The 20,965-nt window shown below is 37.6% G+C and overlaps 1 long non-coding RNA gene across 1 annotated transcript; it reads left to right on the forward strand.

The window, feature by feature from the left end:
• The first annotated feature begins 9,736 nt into the window (after positions 1 to 9,736).
• LOC131346599 (uncharacterized) lies at positions 9,737 to 17,772 on the forward strand. Its single transcript, XR_009203645.1, has 3 exons — positions 9,737 to 9,767; positions 12,582 to 12,651; positions 14,252 to 17,772. It is a non-coding gene; the product is annotated as an uncharacterized LOC131346599 (long non-coding RNA).
• Positions 17,773 to 20,965: the final 3,193 nt, after the last annotated feature.

A 20,965-nucleotide genomic window follows, 5' to 3' on the forward strand; every position in this document is an offset into this window, starting at 1 on the left:
GAAACAGCTTCAAAAAGCTTCTTGTAAAGATATGCAGGTGCATAGGGATTCAAGCACATTTCTATGAAACGTCTGAAAAAAATATCTACCATACAGCTTTTTTGAACACAATAATTTTATACAGTTCTATACAATTTCTGTACAGTTCATCAAGGTTGCATAGAAACAAGTACAGACTTGAACATGGAATGAATTTTAGAACAAATCTGATTTATAAAGCAGGCATAAATCAGTCTATTATTTGAATATGCTCAAAAAAAATAAAACCAAGATTAATCATGTTAGATTCAAAAGAACCACATACACAGTGCAACATGGTGATCGCAGCAACTTATGCAACTTAACCATATGCCACTAGGTTACTGTAGGTTTTCTTTATTTTCCCTTTTTTTCTGTATTGTATATTGTAATTTCACACTGAGGGTGGAGAACATTCTCACATGATTTATTTTGATTACATTTTCTTTTTACATCAAAAAAGCCACACCAATTTTTTTTACAGTGGTGTAAAAGACCTTTTATATCCATTGTGTGTCTCCTTTTCTCAAATCATTCCCTACTTTTTGCAGATGTTTGACCCAATATTGACCCAATAGAATGGAAACATTCAGCAGAAGTCAGTTATCCAGGATCAGAGGAAAGTAAATACATTTGAGGATAGATAGATAGATAGATAGATAGATAGATAGATAGATAGATAGATAGATAGATAGATAGATAGATAGATAGATAGATAGATAGATACTTGATATTAGGCCATGGACTCTAGGAGTCATTAAGAGCTTCCATCAATGATGAGATGTCTGCCAAACATGCTGAGATCTGAGAAGAAATATTTATGTTGGAAGGAGGGAAGGTGAGGTTAAATTGAGTGTCATTGCCATAGCAGTAGTATGAAAACCCATGTGAGGATATATCAACGTATAGAGGTAGAACAGAAGACAACTGACTCCAGAGCCTAGTTGGACACTAGCAGAGAGTTTGTGTGAACCAGATTTGGATCCCCTACACACCATCTAATAGGACCGACCTTCCAGGTAATGAGAAGAAGAAGCCTTTATTTGCCATATATACATAAAATCACAGTTTAATATATTTTTTTTGCATATCCCAGCTTAAAATTTGGTGTCAGAATGCAGGGTCAGGCATGATTCAGCAGTCCTAGTGGGTTAAGGGCCTTGCTTAAGGGCCCAACAGTGGTAGATTGGAAGTGCTGGGAATTGAACTTCCAATCATCTGATCAACAGCCCAAAGCCTTAACTATCAGAGCTTCCAGGAAGCCATTGCTATGGACCATGAATTTCAAGACAAGAGGGTTTTGTCGTTGACTGTGTCAAACACTGCTGAAAGGTCAGGGAGGATGAGGACTGATGGCTGATGGCCAAAAGAGCAGCCTCTGTGGAATGTGCTGTTTTCAATCCAGAATGGTTGGAACCTTGGAAATTGTTCTGTGAGATAGTGAGAGACATCCATCCATCCAACCATCCATCCATCCATCCATCCATTCTCAACACTGCTTATCATACTTCACTTTACCTCAGACAAACTGTTGCTCCAAAACAACTCAAAGAAATTCTAGTATGACATTCTCTCTTTGTTTTCATTGTCGCTTTTCTCTTTGGATTGTAAAGGAACTGATGGACTACAGTGCCAACCCTGAGTTGCCCTCCATATTCACCAGGTCTCAAGCAGAGAGGTCATTATCCTCTTGTTGACATTTGGCCTTCTGGCATGGCTGCATCCCATTCAGACCCGCTGCTGCTGTCAGCGGTTCAAATTCCCAACAAAGGGCAAAGGGCCACTCAGGGAGCTTCACATAAACACATCTGAGAATCTTCACAAAGCACCGATGTTCTTGCCAAACACCAGTGTGCAGCTTTTTTTTTTCAGCTTGACTCTATTGCGTGAGAACATTCTCTTGTTTGGCCGTACTGCAGATGGGTGAAGGTCAGTGCGAGGAAACGTGGCCAAAATACAGCAAATTAATACACTGTTTAAAGCCAAATGATGAGCATGACAATGGATACAGGATTATGAGGGAAAGTGGGTAAGCAGTTGATAAGCATTAAGGAATGCAGGATTCTCAGCAGGAGGGTGTTTACTTTGTCATTTCATTCGTCTGGTAGTTCATGTGGGGTGACAATTGATGGCTGTAAAGAAATACAAGCTTAATACAAGAAATGTCAAACATGCTCCACCCCCTATTGCACAGGCTCATTTTCCTGTGCTATTATTCATTTCAGTTTTATTTACTATTTTTTCGCTTAATTTCTCAGTCAATGATCCTGCTCTTTCTAAAACAATGTTACCCATTTATTATCCCTCAGGTGTTACTCAAACATGTTAAGTGAAAGACCCCAGTCAATGGTGATATTAGAAAGTGTCGTGTCAAGGAGTCCACACTCCCAGAATTCTTGTTAGTTAGTCCCTCATCTGTTTTATGGGACCCATATGTGCCTTATATATTACCACTGGGGTAGTCTGCACAGTATCACTACATGCCCTACAAGTTCTGGTATATACACCATAAAACTTGATATTTTGAACTAGCATTTTAAAAACATTATTTGGTATTGGATTACCCAGCATTAAAAGATTATAACAATGATTTATTGAGGGTCACTGACATCTATTTTAGTTGTTTCACTCAACCAGCTAAAGTCACTAAACCTGTAGATAATTCTTAGATATTGCAGACGTGGAAGGCATTCATTAAGGAACGTTATAGATGTTCCAATATCAAAGTAATGATGTGTTTAAATGGAGCTAATAAATTGTTGATACACACATTGTTCCATTCAGTAAGGTCATGAGAACTCTGGGCCATTTATCAATGGTCTGTGTAAATGTTTTCAAAAGCTGGTCCTCACTAACATTTCTGCAAGATTTATAAAACATTTTGGTCATTCTGATGTCCGTCATACTCACATGTGAATGTTGATACAGTAAATGTCAATTAACCAAGAGTCTGCACTAAACTAATTCCCTTTTAATGAAGCACACTAAACTCCATAAAAGGCCAGTCTCACTAATAGGTTTAGCTGGTTTTATTTATCTTCAATTACGGATCAGTTTTAAATAGTTTTCATTCATTAATTTTCTACAGCTTTCATTCATTCATTCAGTCATTAATATAAAAAGATGAGTTAGTGTGGGTGTGAAATTGTAAGAAATAAATTATTTAAACTTGATTTGGGTATATAATGGCAGCATTTTGATTACGATTTGAAGATGAAGTCAGTGAGTCTTATACAAAAATGTATGTAAACTAACTGGGGGCGGTGGTAGCTCAAGTGGCTTAGGCTCTGGGTTGTTAATTGGAAGAACGTCTGTATCATGCCTCTCTGCTCTGACCCCAACTTCCTTAGCTGAGATACATAAATAAACAATTCCACTGTGCTGTTCTTCTTCTCTGGATTTTCATGAATAGCAAATTTCTTGTATCCCTACAAATGATTTGTTTACCTCCAGTTGAACTGTTAAGCCTTTACCGTGGACAGACAGCACAAAGGTACAGATACAGGACAAGTGAGACATAATGATCAAGAATATCAATATTTACGTCAGATTTGTGGTAATTTTCTATATAAAGTCTGCTCTGTATATGTAAAATTACACCTACATTATCACTAATCAATGTACATGGCATCAGAAAGCACCTGAAGTGTGGCCAAATATTCTGTATGCAAATAATGTATAAAATGTTTGAATGCTGGGGCTCAGAACATTTTGTTAAGAATTAATTTGTGTGAAATTTAAGACATTGAAATATATCCCACCACAGCTTTTTTTTCTCATTACAAAATGTTCATGTTCATGTAAAATCCTCTGTAAAAAGCGTGAACATGACATAATTTTAATGCTTGATCTGGTGTCTTTAGACATTATACTCTGTACAGATTCAAAAATCAAGAATACTTAAAAAAAAAAAGTATATATGAGTCTATACGGTTTGGATTTATAAATACATAACTCGAAATTTATAGAATCTTTAAAGAATTTGTTTTTTTTTTAACATTTAAGATGTCATCATTACATACACAAGCAAAACGGGGGAGGATTAATGGCAGGAAAAATGTTTGCAATAATGATGTAGCATTTATTGTTCTCAAAGTGTCAGAGTTATATAAAAATCACAGCTGAACAAAACAGCCCTATTCAGATGAAATGATAAGTGCTTATGACAGACGTCTACCATCACAGGAGAGCGCTACCAAGAAACCTCATTTAATCCCCCAGGATCCATGCAAGCTTTCAGTTAATTTTCCCACGAAGGAAATATTCCCTGCTGAATATTTCAACAAACGTCAGGTAATGCTAAGCCAATTTTAGACAAAAGAGGAAATACTAGTGCATCCACTTTTCTTCATGCATCTTTTATAGACTCAGGTTTTCAAAATATGTGGGAAATATATATTTTCAGATCTGCCTCATTCAGTATCAGTGGTGTAGCAGCTCTTAAGATGCATTAAGAGTCAGAAAAATCCTGCCTCTCAGTGTGCCATGAAATCTTAAACATGGTCTTAGTACTTTTTATTGTTTCTGAAAAGCAGCTAAACTGGGAAGTGGTTTCTGTCTGCGAAGCCATGTGACACTCGTAAAGATCCGCATATGTTTTCAGAGTTAGTGCTAGACACGTCACACGCATGCATTTACACAAAACCCGAAGGCCACAAATGTGATGGAAACATTTTGAAAAGATTCCTGCACATTGCTTCATGTATGTGGGTGTTTGCAACTTGCCAGCAAATTATCCACTACAGAGCTCTCTGCTTTTTGCACTATAACTAAGTAATTAGCCAAAGCTACAGACATATATGTTTCCCCACACACCTGCCACTTGTGAGTTCTTTTCAGCACTTTCACAGTCCTACAGTTCTGCATATTGTAGGACAACCACACGACATCTGGAAAAATCTGGAATAATAATAGCATGCTGACAGGACGAGACAGCACAATAACAAGCTGTTTGAGGAAAAAAACAAAAAAGAAGGTCCAACTTAACCATAAAAAGAAGCAGCGTCCTTGGAAATAAGATTCTCCTAAAACTAAAAGACAGCAAGAAAATGAACAAAAATCCATTATGAACAAATATCTGTTTAAAAAATGAACAAACATTCATTTAATAGTTGCTCATGGGCCATTGATTGCTGTTGTAGAAAGGACATTAATCAGCTACAGTTACGTTATTTACTGTCCAGTGTTACCCAAATGAGGATGGGTTCCCTTCTGAGCCTGGTTCTTCTCAAGGTTTCTTCCTCATACCATCACAGGGGGTTTTTCCTTGCCACTTCTCATTAGAGATAAAATAGTTTAATAATTAAATTTAATAATTTATTCTTAATTCTAGTTATTTTTTTTATTTTCATTTTTTCCCCTCCCCTTTCTCTGTTTTTCTTCTTTTCTAAAGAGACTGCTTTGAGACAATGTTCATTGTAAAAGGCGCTATACAAAATAAATTGAATTGAATTGAGAATTATTTTACAAACTTAAAATTTTAAACTGAAATGTAAACTTCACAATTATTATTGCAATTATTGTCATTAAAAATGATTTAGAGTTAGATCCTTGGGGCGAGGGTCAAAGATAATATTTGGCAATACCAATTACTAATCACTCTTTCTTTAAAATCAGGAAATTGTTAATCATACATTGCAGTGTAATCAGACACTGAATGTGCAATCAGATTTTACAATAATCTTTAAATTCACAAATAAATAAATAGATAGATATTGTTTGTCACTCTCTACTAAATCTTTAAATCCAGTTCAATGATGACTGGTTGAAATGAAATAATATTATTAATAATATTCATAATATTAGTTTTCATGACTTAAGTTGATGTGTATTTTAAATGAAATATGTCCAGAATTTGTTTTGACACATTTGTGTAAACCTATGGCTGGTTCAGTTGAGATTGAAGGAACTTCAATACTTTTCTTCCTATTTAAATTTTTTATGAAAGCTGAAGAAAACACTTTCTATTCAATGAATATTGAATTGGTTCAGAATGCTTTAGGAAATATGCTGAATAAATACTGATCCAGTTCTGTGTCATTGGACCTCCATCTACACCAAGTTACATGTATGAGCTAAGCATTATTCTATTACTGAGGAAGATATGGCATCCAGATAGACTTTGACCTTAAGCCAGAATAAAGCCATACACATTACTGATCTTACATTATAACTCTCTTAGTCTTGAGAAAGAATGGACAGGGTGAGGTACACCCATTCTCAGCTGTTTGTCCTTATTCACAGCACTCAGCCTGGCCTGTGCGCTTCCTCCCGCCTCCTGAGACATTGGATTGTATCTCAAATGGCAAGTCACAAAACCTTTGAGATGTGAGTCAGCATTTCATGCTGAGAAAACAAAATTTCACATGTCTTCCATTTACAAATTCTGGTGTGGAGAATAGTTACAAGACCAGAAGGAATGATTCATGGAAAAGGTTGTGCATATTGCTTGGCTTGATGAAATAAAGTTAATGTAGTGCAGGCAAATGCAATATAATGGTGTTAACATCCAACAGTGCAATTCATCCCAATCCAACAAACCCTTAGAATAGCAGACACTTAGAATTGGCAGTTTGAGATGTTAAACCAATCTGGAGTGTATACCAGGAGCTAAAACAAAGCTTTGAAACAGACCTTGGTAGTGAAGTAATTAAACTTTAGCCAGAGAATTGTGATGTCTATAACATTAAATGATATACGAATGATGTCATAGCATTAAAGACCTACTAGCACTGCTTGACTGGTCTCACAGTCTTACAAGGTAGGTATATGTCAAGACTCTTTTTTGGCACCGTGGTGGTGGAATGAACTTCCCCTAGATGTCCGAACAGTCACTGGCCGTCAAACGACAGATGAAGACCTACATCTTCCTGAAAAACTTAAACTAGCTCTTATTTTCCCTGTTTGTTTTATGTATTATTGTATGTATTAAAAAGAAAAATCCTCCCAACACAATTTTTAGGCTGATGGTGTCCTAAGTCCAGTCTTAATGCATTCTTTGACAGAGACTTGAAAACACTTTTTTACTTCGCTCTGGATAAGGGCATCTGCCACTACAATGGCAACCATCAGTGTTTGGGATATGTTAGACAGAAAGTGAACAGTCAAATCACTCTTGAAGTTGATGTGTTGGAAGCTAGAAAAACAGACAACCATTATTATCTAAACAACTTTGACCAGGGACCAATTGTTGATGCCTAGAGAATTGGGTCAGAGCATCTCCAAAACAGCAGGTCCTGTGGGGTGTTCTTAATGGCAGAAGCAGGATAATGCTCTCAGTCACACTGCAGATTGTTCAGGAATGATTCAAGGAACATAAACACCAGTTCAAGGTGTTCACCTCCAAATTCTCCAGATCTTAATCTGATCCAGCATTTGTGGGATGTGTCAGGCAAACATGACAAATCCATGGAGATTAGATCCACTGCTAATGTCTTAGAACCATACACTACAGCACACCTACAGAGGTCTTGTGGAGTCCATGCCTTGATGAGTCAGAACTGTATTGGTGGCACAAGAGGACCAAGGTGTTTTTGATGTTATAGCTGATCTCATGTATATTAGATCTTGCTTAATTAACATTACTCCCTGTGTAAGTTAATTAATAAACCATGAACTACAAAACTAAATAGAATACTGTTAAATAGACTCATGTTTGTTCAATCCATGACTATAAATAATTCCCCCGAATTGCCTACTGGGCATTGTGGCCCTTATTTGACTTGCTTTTGCTAGGAACATTGCTTAATGGTTTCATTACTTACTAATGTTACTTGTGGTTTGTTCATATTAACCAGTGTGTGAAATAATGTTGGTTAATATTGTTTAGACAGTGAATTCCCTCTGTAAAGTCAACCCTGCAATACAGTAGAAGCTTGGGTGCTTCCACATGCTTCAAATTTATATAATCCCAGGACCTGTCTGAAGTTTTAAGCTTTTGTTTAGATTCATGTTCAGGGTTTGGCAGATGTTCTTATCTAAAGCGACTTACAGAAGTGACTAACAAAAACAATTTCAAAGTCTAAGAACTCTGACAAGTTTACTATCAAGAGAGGAGATACAGCTACAAAAACAAAGTCAAGGGTTGTGTGTGTGTCTGTGTGTGTGTGTGTGTGTAGATTTACTGCAGTGTTCAAGGAAGAGATAGGTCTTTAGTGTTTGTTTGAAGACAGCAAGTGACTCAACTTTTCAGGCAGCCAGGGAAAGTTCTTTCCACCACTTTGGTGCCGGGATGTCGAGCCGAGTTGAGCTGTGCTTGTGGCTCAAAGGGAACATGATACAGGGCCGGATATAATAAGTGTCTTCTGCTAGGAGGAGGCTGAGACTTACATTCGTAACCCTTGTAACTATATAGTTGTCTTTTTGGTTTCCATGTAGTTAATGAATAAATCATAGTAGTTACTAAGTAATTTGCTTTTGGATGAATAACTCAGTAATTTAAGGCATTACCTTGACAACAGTATGGCCATAGCTTGCAGTGTTTCCTGAGTATGAGTAGCAAAATCACTCAACAGTTATAAACATAATTACAGGTAGTAAAGAGACCAAGCATGCAAGTTCATACATGAATGAGAAGAATGGAAAATAAAGAGCTGAATATCTGGCTAAACCTATTGATCTGAACACCACCAGATACCACCACAACTCTTATTTTATCGATGACTGAAATTCTTAACATTCTTGCCTAGTCCTGCAAAATTACTACCACTCTTAAGGGTGCTTTAGTGATTTTCTGGTGGCTGTTTACTTAAAAGCACACTTCTACTCATTTTCTTTTCCTTCGTAAATAACTTGATACTGTTAGATTTGGAAATCCACACTTTATTGTGAGCCCTTCATAATTTCTCCAGTGATATAATAGGTGTGAAAGGGAGTAAGGTGGATTAGTGGTCAGCATATTTGCCTTGCACCTACAGAGCAGGGAATTAGCTTCGGAGTGTATGTTCTTTTCATGATTCAGGGTTTTCCTCTGGGTACTCTGGTTTCCTTCTCCAGCCCAAAGGCATGCATTTTAGATGGATTGGCATCACTAAATTTTCCATAGTGTGTGAATGGGTGTGTAAGAATGTGTACCATGCAATTTTTTTGGTATCCTGTCCAAGGTGTCTCATGCCTTGAGCCCCTGAGTCCTGTGAGATAGACTACAGGTTCCTCACAACCGTGTGCAAGATAAGAACTACAGAAAATGGCTGGATGGATGAATGACATGCATGACATCCTGTTGTATGGAGATCTCATGGCAGCTCCTGTATACAGGAAGTGCCAAGACTTTTTAATATTATGTTTCACTTGCGTATTAGTTTATTTACTTGTTTTTCCTAGTTATTTCCTTGTCTCAGACGTTCTCAACTTCTTTAGCTTTTATGTCAAAAGAGCATAATTTCCGCCAACCGTCAGCCATCTTGCAACACTCTTCATGCATTTTTATAAAGCATATAATAGCTGGTAAATCAGCAGTAATTACTACATTCTGTATCCTGCCTGAGAAATGTGAACAGACAACTGCTGTAGTTCGTGTCCTTCAGCTTGCTGTGAGTATAACCAGCGATGTTTATCGCAGACTCAAAGTGTTGCCATAAGCATGGTGGTTCTTGTTGAGTGATGTCCAAGGCTGTGCTGGTTTTGTAGGGGAACACCCAGCACCGCTCACTCTCTACTGACTCACACTTTCCAACACAGACCTTGGCTTTGAGTCACCTTGCTTTAGACACATCAAGATCTCAGATATTCGAGAACTGCAACCAGTCGAGGTGAGTGAAAATCATGAGCAGAACCGGAATAAATAAAACCAACAAGGTTTGTTGGTATTTATGGAGCCGGGACAAATAGGTAAAGTTTATTAGATTGATTTTTACTAGTAACAGATGTTGATGTCGTGCAGTGATGGAAATCACATAAGGAAGTCTATTTGAGATTATGTTTAAGGTGTGCATTTAAGTGTGTAATAATAAAGTGTGTATTTAAGTGTGGTATGCGGTGTGTTTAACGGAGCTTGATCGCATTGCTGTAATCCCAGTGCAAAAGTAAAGAACAGATGAGCTAGGTATAACAATTTTATGGTTATATTTTGAATCTGGAAATATTGTGGTAGCACAATATTTGGTGAGGAAGAAGTTTGCTTAGAAAGCATTATAAAAACAATGCACTTGCTGTTTTATTGGCAAACTTACAGCACAATACGGGTTTGGTGGTTAACCACAGAACTAAACTAGCCAGAGAAACCCACTAACAAAGCAAAACCCACTGGGCTTCCACTTGATGGGAGCCCCTACAAATATAAAACAATGTGCTGGTATAGCGCAAACATAGCACACGCATACACTAACAAATGTACACGTTATCTGACAAAATACAGTCAGTGAACGTCAAAAGGACGTGCAGCCGTGACGCCTCATGGGAACACAAATTAGTGCCTGCTTTAGCAACATGTGGCAACATTACAGAATAAAATACAGTGTAATAATGCATTATTGGCAACACTTGGCAATAATTGGCAACTGTTGTTTGTCTGCTCTTCTGTAATGAACTCTCTGAGGTATAGATGTAATATAATAAATAGGAGAAAAGCAGACACACTTGATAATAAACTGCTTGTCAATCACAGTCACTGAGTCAGTTACTGCTACATTATACAGTATGTATATATTTTTAAAAAATGGAAAGTTTTTTCCTCCTTCTGCCATATTCTTCCTACACAGATTCAAGTCTGCATAGCAAAACAACAATGTAAGTCATCACTGATGCCACCATTTTTTTTTCCTGAAAACAAGCAATTTAATTAGGATCCTTTATAATGTTACAACGGACAGCTTTCATGAGATCATGATGAATTCTTGGCAATAACATCACGCATGAGGTTTTCACTTGAAATGTGCAATCTGCCATCTTGGAGCTGTTTAAACAATCGACTACATAACATATTCCTTTTAGAAGAGAAACTGTTTACTCCTGATCCTTCATAATCTTGGCCTTCAGATATGTCTGTTTATGAAAAAGCTCATCTGTAACGTTTCAGATCTTTCAGATAGTCAAACTCATAGAATGCAAACTGTTTCGTTGGAATATGAGTCAGATGCATGGATGCAGGATGTTTGGAGCCTGATATAACATTGTCGATGAAATAGGGGATTGTTGCGCAACGTGACGAGAAGAGAAGCTGTGATGAAATGAACTCTGAAATGTAATAGTGAAAATTTGACTTCACTTCTGTAGCGGTGAAGAAATAACATCGCTCTTATGTGGAGGAATAAAAAGACTTTAAAACCCAGGACAGACAAAAATAACACACACTATATATATATAGGAACTGTCAAGTCAGGCATGAGTAATGTATATTCAACCTTGAAACCTCTCTGGATAGGAAATGATGATGATGATGATGAGGATGATATAAGCAGACCTGGGAACAGGTCCCGTGCCTAATTTTTACCCTGACAGTGTTAAATAAACTTCGGACATAACCTCAGATCAGTATCTATTGACACTCCAGTGAGAGAACATGTCTCAGAACACAAAGGGCAGTGTGAGGGTAGAAGGAGCAGAGATTTGAAACTTTAATGGCAAAATGCCTTCTACATTCTGTAAAAGGAATGAAACGAAGGAATGAAACTAACTCAAGCTATTGCATTCTTTATAACATGGGTTGCCAAAGGTTATGAGATAGGTGGGGGGTTTCTGAAATTGTTTCTGAAATAGTTTCGAAAAAAACCTCTGTCTAGCAGGGAAATACTCCCTGTGAGATGTTATAGTATTCTACATAAAACCTTTCCATACCATCGAAGGCTTCCCACAGTTCCATGGTTGTGGAAGATTATAAATCATATATGATTTTAGAAGGTTATATGTGGCTGCTGCTCAGTGATGCTGAGAAAGCCTGGGGAATCATGGGATTGCTGTGGATAGTACCACTAGGAGACTGTGGAGGTGGCTTTGGATTGCTGCTGCTGTAATCAATTTTGCGCTCAGGTCTCTGTCATTGATTATGTGATGGCTTCAGCGGGAAGGAATTTGTATTAAAACTGTAATGAATTTAGAAATTGTGCTGATGCTCCTGGTTACCCAATTGCACTTGGAAATATAGTGCACAGTTATAGAAGGGAAATGATTTATAATCACACTCTCCGGTGTCGTCCAGATGAAACTGGATTCCCCTCTCAAAAAGGAATCTCAAGGTTTCTTCCTCATATCATCTCAGGGAGGTTTGTTTTGTCGTAACATTTATTTTGACTACTACTATGTGAATATAGTGTCATGTGTCATAACATTTTGGTATAGACTATATATTGTAACTATACACTATAAGTTACAGAGCTGTTCCTCGCCATAGTCGCCTCAGGCTTGCTCACTAGGGATGATTTTAGGATGTTTTTTTTGTTTCTTATGTTTTGTAAAGCTTCTTTGAGACAATGTTGATTGTTAAAAGCACTATACAAATAAAACTGAATTGAAGAGCACTAAATATTATACTACTATATACTATAGTATACCTTTGTACTAAATGACTGGCGGTCCATTATATACAACTACTTCAATACTAATCAGTACAATGCACTTTTTTGTGACAGTCTACAGCATCCAGGTGAGATGAGCCACTGAAGCAAGGGAGAAACTGTCATTGGGAAGAGAATCTTTACTGTATCCTTGTGAGACCATCCCTAACAATGCTTTAGGTTATACATGTAGGACAAAAAAAAAAAAAAAAAAAAAACAGGACGTGAGTCACAAGTGCAGCAGCTTGAAGCAGAAATAGAGCATTGGGATGAATCAGGAACGTCTGGAAGGCAAGAGGAGACATGGTAGTAGAATTGCGCCAGAATCATGCTGTGGCATCACTTAGTCTCTATGGTTACACGTCAGTGTTTACAGATAAACAACAAATTGTAAAACTTTGAATATATTACAGCTGAACAGGGGTTTGCAGAATTTTTTAGGATATGTAGAGTTAATAGGAATGATCAGATATGATCATATTTTATGATCAACAATTAGCTAATGTTTATTTAGATTTATGATTAATGTACCCAGTAGGGTGGCCTATCACGATTTATTAGTCACCACACAACATTACAACAGCATCTTCTACCTCAGCATACTCTGTAGAGTTAGTCTGAGCTGAACTGCGAGATGTGACAGCAGACAGCGCCTCTCTGCCCTGCCATGCTAACACACTTTCATCCCCATCCAATACCCAGAGCCTGACTGAAAAGGCTATGAAGAGAAATGCTGTTTATCTAGATCTGAATAATCATTTTAGTTTGAAACATTTGTCTAAACTCTTGCAAGGCCAAGCACTCTCTGTCTACAGGCAAGTTTTTAAATGTTTAGGGAAACTTATGTAGGCCAAGTGATAATCCATCACTTCATGGATGTGCCTTTTATTTGCTTTCACAAATCACTATGACTTTTTTTTTTTCTCTTGTGGGTGTAGGTATATTGCAAAACTGCTTTGGAAGTACTCCAGGCATGCAATCATAGCGCAATATGACCCAAAACTTGTATACAACGTATAGTTACATTTCTAATCTAAAAAATGTCTTCATGATTAATCTGACCTTGCACTCGCAGTGTAATATGTCTGGCTAAATTTTATATTTTGACAAAGAGAAATCCCTGTTTAAGGCAGTTATAAGAAAATAATCAATGGCAGGGGTAAAAAAACCCATCCGAAGCAGAGATACTGGTAACATCCTAAAGCACATAGTGTTCACTTCATCTTACACAACAATATTTGAATGACACTTTATTGATTTGTTTATGATTACATTTAATGTTGCATCCAGAAATAACATGTGAAACAAGATAGTTCCTATATCACGTATGTTCTAGCAGCTAAGTATTTCCCTCACTGGCTCATTTCTCTCTTGAAGATAATACAATTCTTAGTCATGTTGTCATGTTACTTAGAAACTTTATCTCTCTCCTAAGGTCCCTGTGCAAATTGTCACTGTAGGAAACACAATGTATTAGAAGGAGCACTTTGATATAGATCTTGCAGCTGGAACTACTATCCAAGGCATGCTGTTATAATTAAATAAATTATAGCAGCATGCCTTGGAAAATTAATCAGATAAATTTTCTAAATACTCAGAATTAAGAATTCAACAGCACAGTGGTTACCATAATGATTATAATGATAGAAATGTTATCTTGTAAATCCTCTTCTTCTTCTTCTATTATTATTATTATAGTACTTTTTATGAATTATTCAGCCTTAACCAAAAACATTTGGATCTAGACTGTGTGACCAAAGAAATGTTATCACCTGACTACTCACACTGCATGACTCACACACACACACACACACACACACAGTACAACTATCCAAAGTAAAACTCCATGATGGCACTACCCACCACTTTACACCTCAATCTAGATGGAAATGCAGTTTTTGTGATTTTCCCTATTAAATTGAGCCTTGTCAAAAACTCATCCAACAGCTTGAGAATATGGATCCCGAGCAAACACGCTCACATCAGGGCTAACAAAGACTATCTGAGTGGGCTAAGTAAGGAATAAAGCATGTTGTGTCATGCCGTTAGATCAACAATGTGGTGGTGTGATGCAGCCAGATGTGAAGCGCAGTTCCTCCTAACCACCCGACGTTGATAATTTTGCAAGCATAACTCATCCTGAAGTGTTTGATTCCTCTTATACCACAGCAAAAACAATACATGGTACTTTTGATCAGTGTCTAGTCACATACCCATCAGTGTCCTGCTACAGTATGCAATTGATACCAAATTGTTTCACAGATAATTCTGATATCACTAACATTATAACAGCTGTAAAAATTCTCCCTCCTCATCAGTTTCTCTCTCTCTCTCTCTCTCTCTCAAACATTGCAGCTTGTCATCTTACCAAGAACCCGGAAAGTACTTTCTTTTCCACGGCAGGAAACTGACTGGCACAACACTCTAGAAATTACACATTTCCCATAGCGTAATGTTAAATGTGCTGCCTGAGGCCACTTGCACGGTCCTTCAAAGCAACGGGGCATTTGCTACTTTTACCCTTCTTTCAGCCTCCTCATCTTTCATCTCAAGTTCACCTTTCTCTAGTGTAGTTATCCAGTGAAGCATCGCTTTTTCATCCCTAACTCGACATGACTCGACATTGAACCCACACCATAAAGCCTATTATGTCATCAAGATAAATCAAATAACAGCACTGGGTTCTTCGAACCTCCCATGGCACTCTGCCCACCTTCATTCCACCCTGTCTCCACTTTCACTTGTACTTACTGCATTTTTCATCACCAGAGTCACAAAAGGGTATTTTTGGTATTCCAGTGAAAGCAAATGCCTTGTAGCCACGCTTGGGATTTCAACGTGTGCTTTATGGCCAGCAAAGGAATGACAAGGGAAACTGTAACTTACTGTACTTAACAAACTGTAAACTCACAGTCGATTGAGACTCCTTTTAAATAATCAGATATTTTATAATGCTAATGCTAAATATAAAATATGCCATTTCGATAAGCCTCTTTCTACTGTGGAATATTTAAACAGCTATGCCTTGGCTTTTCATCTTCAAGTTAGTTACACAAGGGTCTGGTTTAATAAAAGATACAATCATGTATAATTGAGGTACTTAAACATTACCTTCAAACACACAGCGCTGCATAGCTAACCTAATATTCAGCAAGAATTGATCCTAACTTTAAACTTCAAAAGATATGCCAATCACATAGCTATACTGCAACAAGTGGTAGCTTAGTGGTTAATATGTTGGATGTCTGAACAGAAGGTTGTGAGTTTGAATCCCAGGTCCACCAAGCTGCCACTGCTGGGTCTCTGAGCAAGGCTCAGTTGCATATAAACCCTTAACTGCTCATTTATATAAATGACATAAATGTAAGTCTCTCTGGATAAGGGCTTCTGCCAAATGCTATAAATGTAAATGTACTGCAAGAACATAAATGTGTTGCTGTAGAAGAAGTTGAGCATGAAGACATTATTCTTTCATTCATCCTAACTAAGAGGTTATTCCAAGTCAGGGGTGTAGTGGATGTGGACTGGATGTGACGCAGGAACACACCCTGGATGGTAAGCATGTTTTAAAGAGTAGGATGACACCATTGAACCATGAGGATTATTTTGCAATCTTAACACATTCTGAAGTAATTCCACGTATAACACATAAAAATATAAAGAACACTAGATTAGATAGATAGATAGATAGATAGATAGATAGATAGATAGATAGATAGATAGATAGATAGATAGATAGATAGATAGATAGATAGAGTGGAACCTCGGCATACAAATTTTATTCATTCTGGAGGTGAGTTCTTAGGGTGAAAATAGCGAAATAATGTAAATAATGAATAAATAATGTAAATGCAGATAATCCGTTCCAGCCACCCAAAAATATTCCCAATACGAAGCGTATGTAAACTGTATGGCTGCTTACAAAGAACTGACCCAAGCCAAGCATTCCAAGTCCTCATAGGAAGTCGTGCCACCAAACTTGAGCTAAAAATAGAGAAGACCACCCATGCCACCAGTCTGTCTGTAGCTTTTAAGCACATGCCGAAGGCAGTGCTGGTATTGTGGGTTGACTCTTTCAAAACAGCTTTTGCTGACTGAGAAATAATTCGTAAACTCTCTTCGGTTGGCTTCCCTTGGCTTTCCACTGAAGCAAACAAGTTTTGAACGGCTCCCAGACGTAAGCGCGATTTAGCCAGTTTGTTCGTATGCCGAATTCTTAAGGCAAAAATTCGTAAAGAGAGCATTCGTATGCCGAGGTTCCACTGTACAGGTATGTGTTAGCTGTGTATACACCACAGTATGTGTAAAAACACAAATATGTGTGTCTGTGCAATATGTGTGCATTATGTACATTGTATTGATTGTGTATCAATAACAGCAGTAAAAAGTCATCCCCCATCAGTTCCTTCTCTCTCTCTCTCTCTCTCTCTCTCCCTTTCTCAATGGATAAAACTAGTGAACCCTGAGGAAACCTATGTGAGACACCAACAAACTTGACACAGACAACAACCTGAGGAATGAGACTCTGGAGCGATGAGCTGCCAGAGAAAAGAGATTTTTTCTTTTTCTGTATTTATTTACTTTTAAGGCATTTACAATGGATCTTTAAACAGACACTTTGATCTGAAGTGATTTTTGTGAAAGTCTGGCTTTAATCAGAAAGGCTGAATACAATCCAATCACATTAAAGCTGAAGATTCTCAGTGGTCTATGAGCCGTAGCCGTACCTTACACGACAAAATGAGCATCTGATTTAATGAATGGAATATATTTCAGCCTGGAAACTAGACTTACTTTGATAATCCAAAGAAATGACCAAAGATGGCATTGAAGTGGGTTGAATCCGCTTACAGAGACACTGTTTATGTGCTAGCTGCTCTTATGTGTACTACTCTCTATTACTGGGAGGGTTTCTAAATAGTCCAGTCTCTGTAATGGTTGCTTTGCTGCAGTGTGTATGGAGTGGCTAATGCCTGTGGGGCACATATGGTTTAGTGTCCTGCTTAAGGTCCAAACACTATTAAAACAAAGAATTTATGGCTACTTACTGTATATTTACTGCTTTCCAGAAATGTTGGTCAGCCTCTCTGGTGTTCACTGGTTTTTTACGTTTCGATACAAACTGTCTGGCTATGTAGGACAAAAAAACAGCTTTATAGAGACACATGGTCTGCAATTAACCAGTAAATTCCCAAATGTTTTTTTTTATGCTTTATAACCCTGGTGTCTTGATCATAATAGTAAAAATCAATATGTTATTCTATTTTGAGTTACTCTCTTTTACAGTCTATAAAAACCTAGTATTATAACATAAATCTAGCTCTCAGAAGAAAATAAAGTTAAGAATCTTGTCAGAGGTTTTGTAAAGATCTTCTTTAATTTCCAGCCGTTTGCTGGTGGAATAACGATACGCCACATGAGAGGCAAAAACCAAAAGAATGTTCTGTTAAAATGCTCAGTTTCAGTGTTCAGTACTGGTTCTCTGTGTCACTTGAGTTTAACGATCCAACGAACATTCTTATGACTCACATCCCCCTCTCCACCCACTCACCAAATCCTCTGATACTTTATCCAGCCACTGTGTGAACAACCCAACCCATAAAAGCGGAGTGGTTGTCCGAAAGCCAAAACCAAGAACCGAATACTTAGACAGGGTTGGGAGTATTTCTATGGTGGCTTCATGCAGTGTTTCCCTACTGTGCACCAAAACCAGAAACAAAAGCACTTTAAATATGTGTCCACAAAAATGTCTTGGTGGCCTCAGCAAAAGTAGAAATTTGCACGTAAAAAAAAAAAAAAAAAAAAAAAAAAAAATTGGCTAGCTTTTTGAAAATGATCCTCTGAAAACATTTACTTCTGAAGGAAACTGGAGAGTCCAGTCCTGGGAAATATTGAAGATAAGTGCATATTTGGTCCATCTGGATTTTTTTTATATGAAACTGTTGGTGTTAAAGGCCATACGGACTCCTGTGAAGGAACAGATACTGGGGAATTTTATGGAAAAAGGCTTTCAAGTGGTTTGGCTGCTCATGGCTAATGAGAGAGAGAGAGAGAGAGAGAGAGAGAGAGAGAGAGAAAGAACTCTCAAAGATCTTAGAGTTAACAGTGCAAGCATCTTGGTGGAGGAGCAATAAGACAAAAGGAATGTTATGCTAAGTGCCAAGTGATCTGCTTTCCAGGTTTCAGTCATCATTCACAATAATCTCTCTCTCTCTCTCTCTCTCTCTCTCTCTCTCATTTTCACCCTTTTTTCTTCTACCACCTCAGTGGTTAAGGAGGGTCTATACTTTTCCTGCCTCAACACGTTTATCTCATTGGTATGACTGTTGGATACATTTCGGATGCGAGCAAAACGTAAGCATATGTGAGAGGGGATCTTTGAGTTTACATCCGAACAGACTGAGTTCTTTAAAGCAAATGTTGAGTCGTGTTTTGGTTTCTAAATGGGAACATACAAATCTTTTATCCTTATAATGCATTACAAACTGCATACAGCATGAAATGGGAGTTAGTCACAAACCACATCTCTGTGGAAAGTATAATATGACTTTAAGCTAGGGTTGGATTTGGAGTCTGGGATCTGATGGTGCTCTCAGCTAGCAGAAACAATACTCTAGCATTTTTAAACCTAATCTCTATCTAATGCAGCATGCGTGCAGTTACCACAGTGTTGTTGACGGTTCAGCAGATGTTGATTGATGTTCTTTTACAGCAGCTCTGACAGTTTTTCTGTCTAAACAGCAAATCACAGCTTTATATTAATGCATTAACATGCACTAACATGTTTTGCATTTTTATAGTACAGTTGGCTGTGACTGATATGTTGGACGCTCAACATAATCTAAACTTAATTGTAAACGGATTACAAAATATGCTCTGGAATATGTAAATGAAAATTTCTGGTAAGAAATTTGAAGTTTATTTAATCTCCAGTGTCAGGTCTTGTTACAGAACCAGTTTTCCATCATGTTAGAGAACTGAGCTTTTTCTGTTTTCTTGATAACATTACATCATTTTATGTATTATTGACATCAAGAGAGATAAAAAAAAAAGACTAGTGAAGGAACAACTGCTTATTAATGTTTGTAGCTGTTATAGTAGTAGTATTAACAGAAACCTGCCACACAGACATTCTACAACAATACAACAAAAATACTTATGAATAGGTTTATAAAAAATACATTAAAAATATATATTGTAATAGATAGCAAATTGTTAGAAGAAGAAGAAGAAAGAAATCAACACTTATATTGATCTTCTATTATGGGAAGATAATCAACCTTGGCCATGTAACAGCAGCTCCATTTTTCTTTATACAGTGAAGTTTATGAGTTCCCAAAGTTGATGTGCAGGAAAAAAGAATAGGCCTGAAAAATGTACTTGGACAACAGTCAGATTGTGGTGGTTGGATGACTGTGTCAAAGCATCTTCAAAAACAACAGTCAAGTGTTCCAGGCATGCAGTGGTTAGTACCCACCAAAAGTGGCCCAAGGAAGGACGGAAGTTCTACTGTAGTATAAATTGAAGGATGTGGTAGCTCAGTGGTTAAGGTGTTGGACTACTGATCATGAGTTCAAATCCCAGGACCACCAAGCCACCACCGCTGGGCCTTAACCCTCAATTGCTCAGTTGTAAATGATTCTGGATAAGGGTGTCTGCCAAATGGCATAAATGTAAATGAAAGGAAATGATAACAGAAAGGTGACAAAACATGCAGCTTGATGTGTATGAAGCTGCAAAGTCTGCGAAGAGTGCACTTACTGACTCCTGTCCACCAACAAAAGCACCTACAATGGACATGTGAGGATCAGAACTGGAGCATGAAGCAGTGGAAGAAGGATTTTTGTTTAAAATCATGTGGACAGCCAGGTGCATGTGTGTCACTTGTCTGGGGAAGAGATGGCACCAGGATACACTATGGGAAGAAGGAAAGCCAGCTGAGGCCGTGTGATTTTCCAGGCAATGTTCTGCTGGGAAACTTTGGGTTCTGGCATTCATGTGGATGTTACTTTGACACATTTCACCTACCTAAACATTGTTACAGACCAACTCCACCCCTTCCATTCTCTACTAGCAGTGGTCTCTTTCAGCAGGATAATGCTGCTACACTGCACACGTGATTAGGAATAGTTTGATGAACATGACTTCAATCAACAACTTTCAATTCTTTTCTCAATAGAGGGACAACATAGCATTCAGGGTAACCACTTGGGTGTTCCAGACACTGCTGGAATATTTGTTTAAATTACCTGATTAATAAGAAGTCATGTAGGAAAGTGCTGACGGGACATTGTCAACAAAGCTTTTTTGTATCATGGATTATGGTCACAATATAGCCGTGAAATTCTGATGAATGGTCAGTTGATGAGTGACCATTTCCAGATGCTGTCTGATCCTTTTTCCACTTTTAAGCTTTTATACACAAACTCAGCAGTTAGACACTACCAAAACTCTTACTC

Source organism: Hemibagrus wyckioides, linkage group LG26, assembly GCF_019097595.1.
Source record: "Hemibagrus wyckioides isolate EC202008001 linkage group LG26, SWU_Hwy_1.0, whole genome shotgun sequence".
Lineage (NCBI taxonomy): Eukaryota > Metazoa > Chordata > Actinopteri > Siluriformes > Bagridae > Hemibagrus > Hemibagrus wyckioides.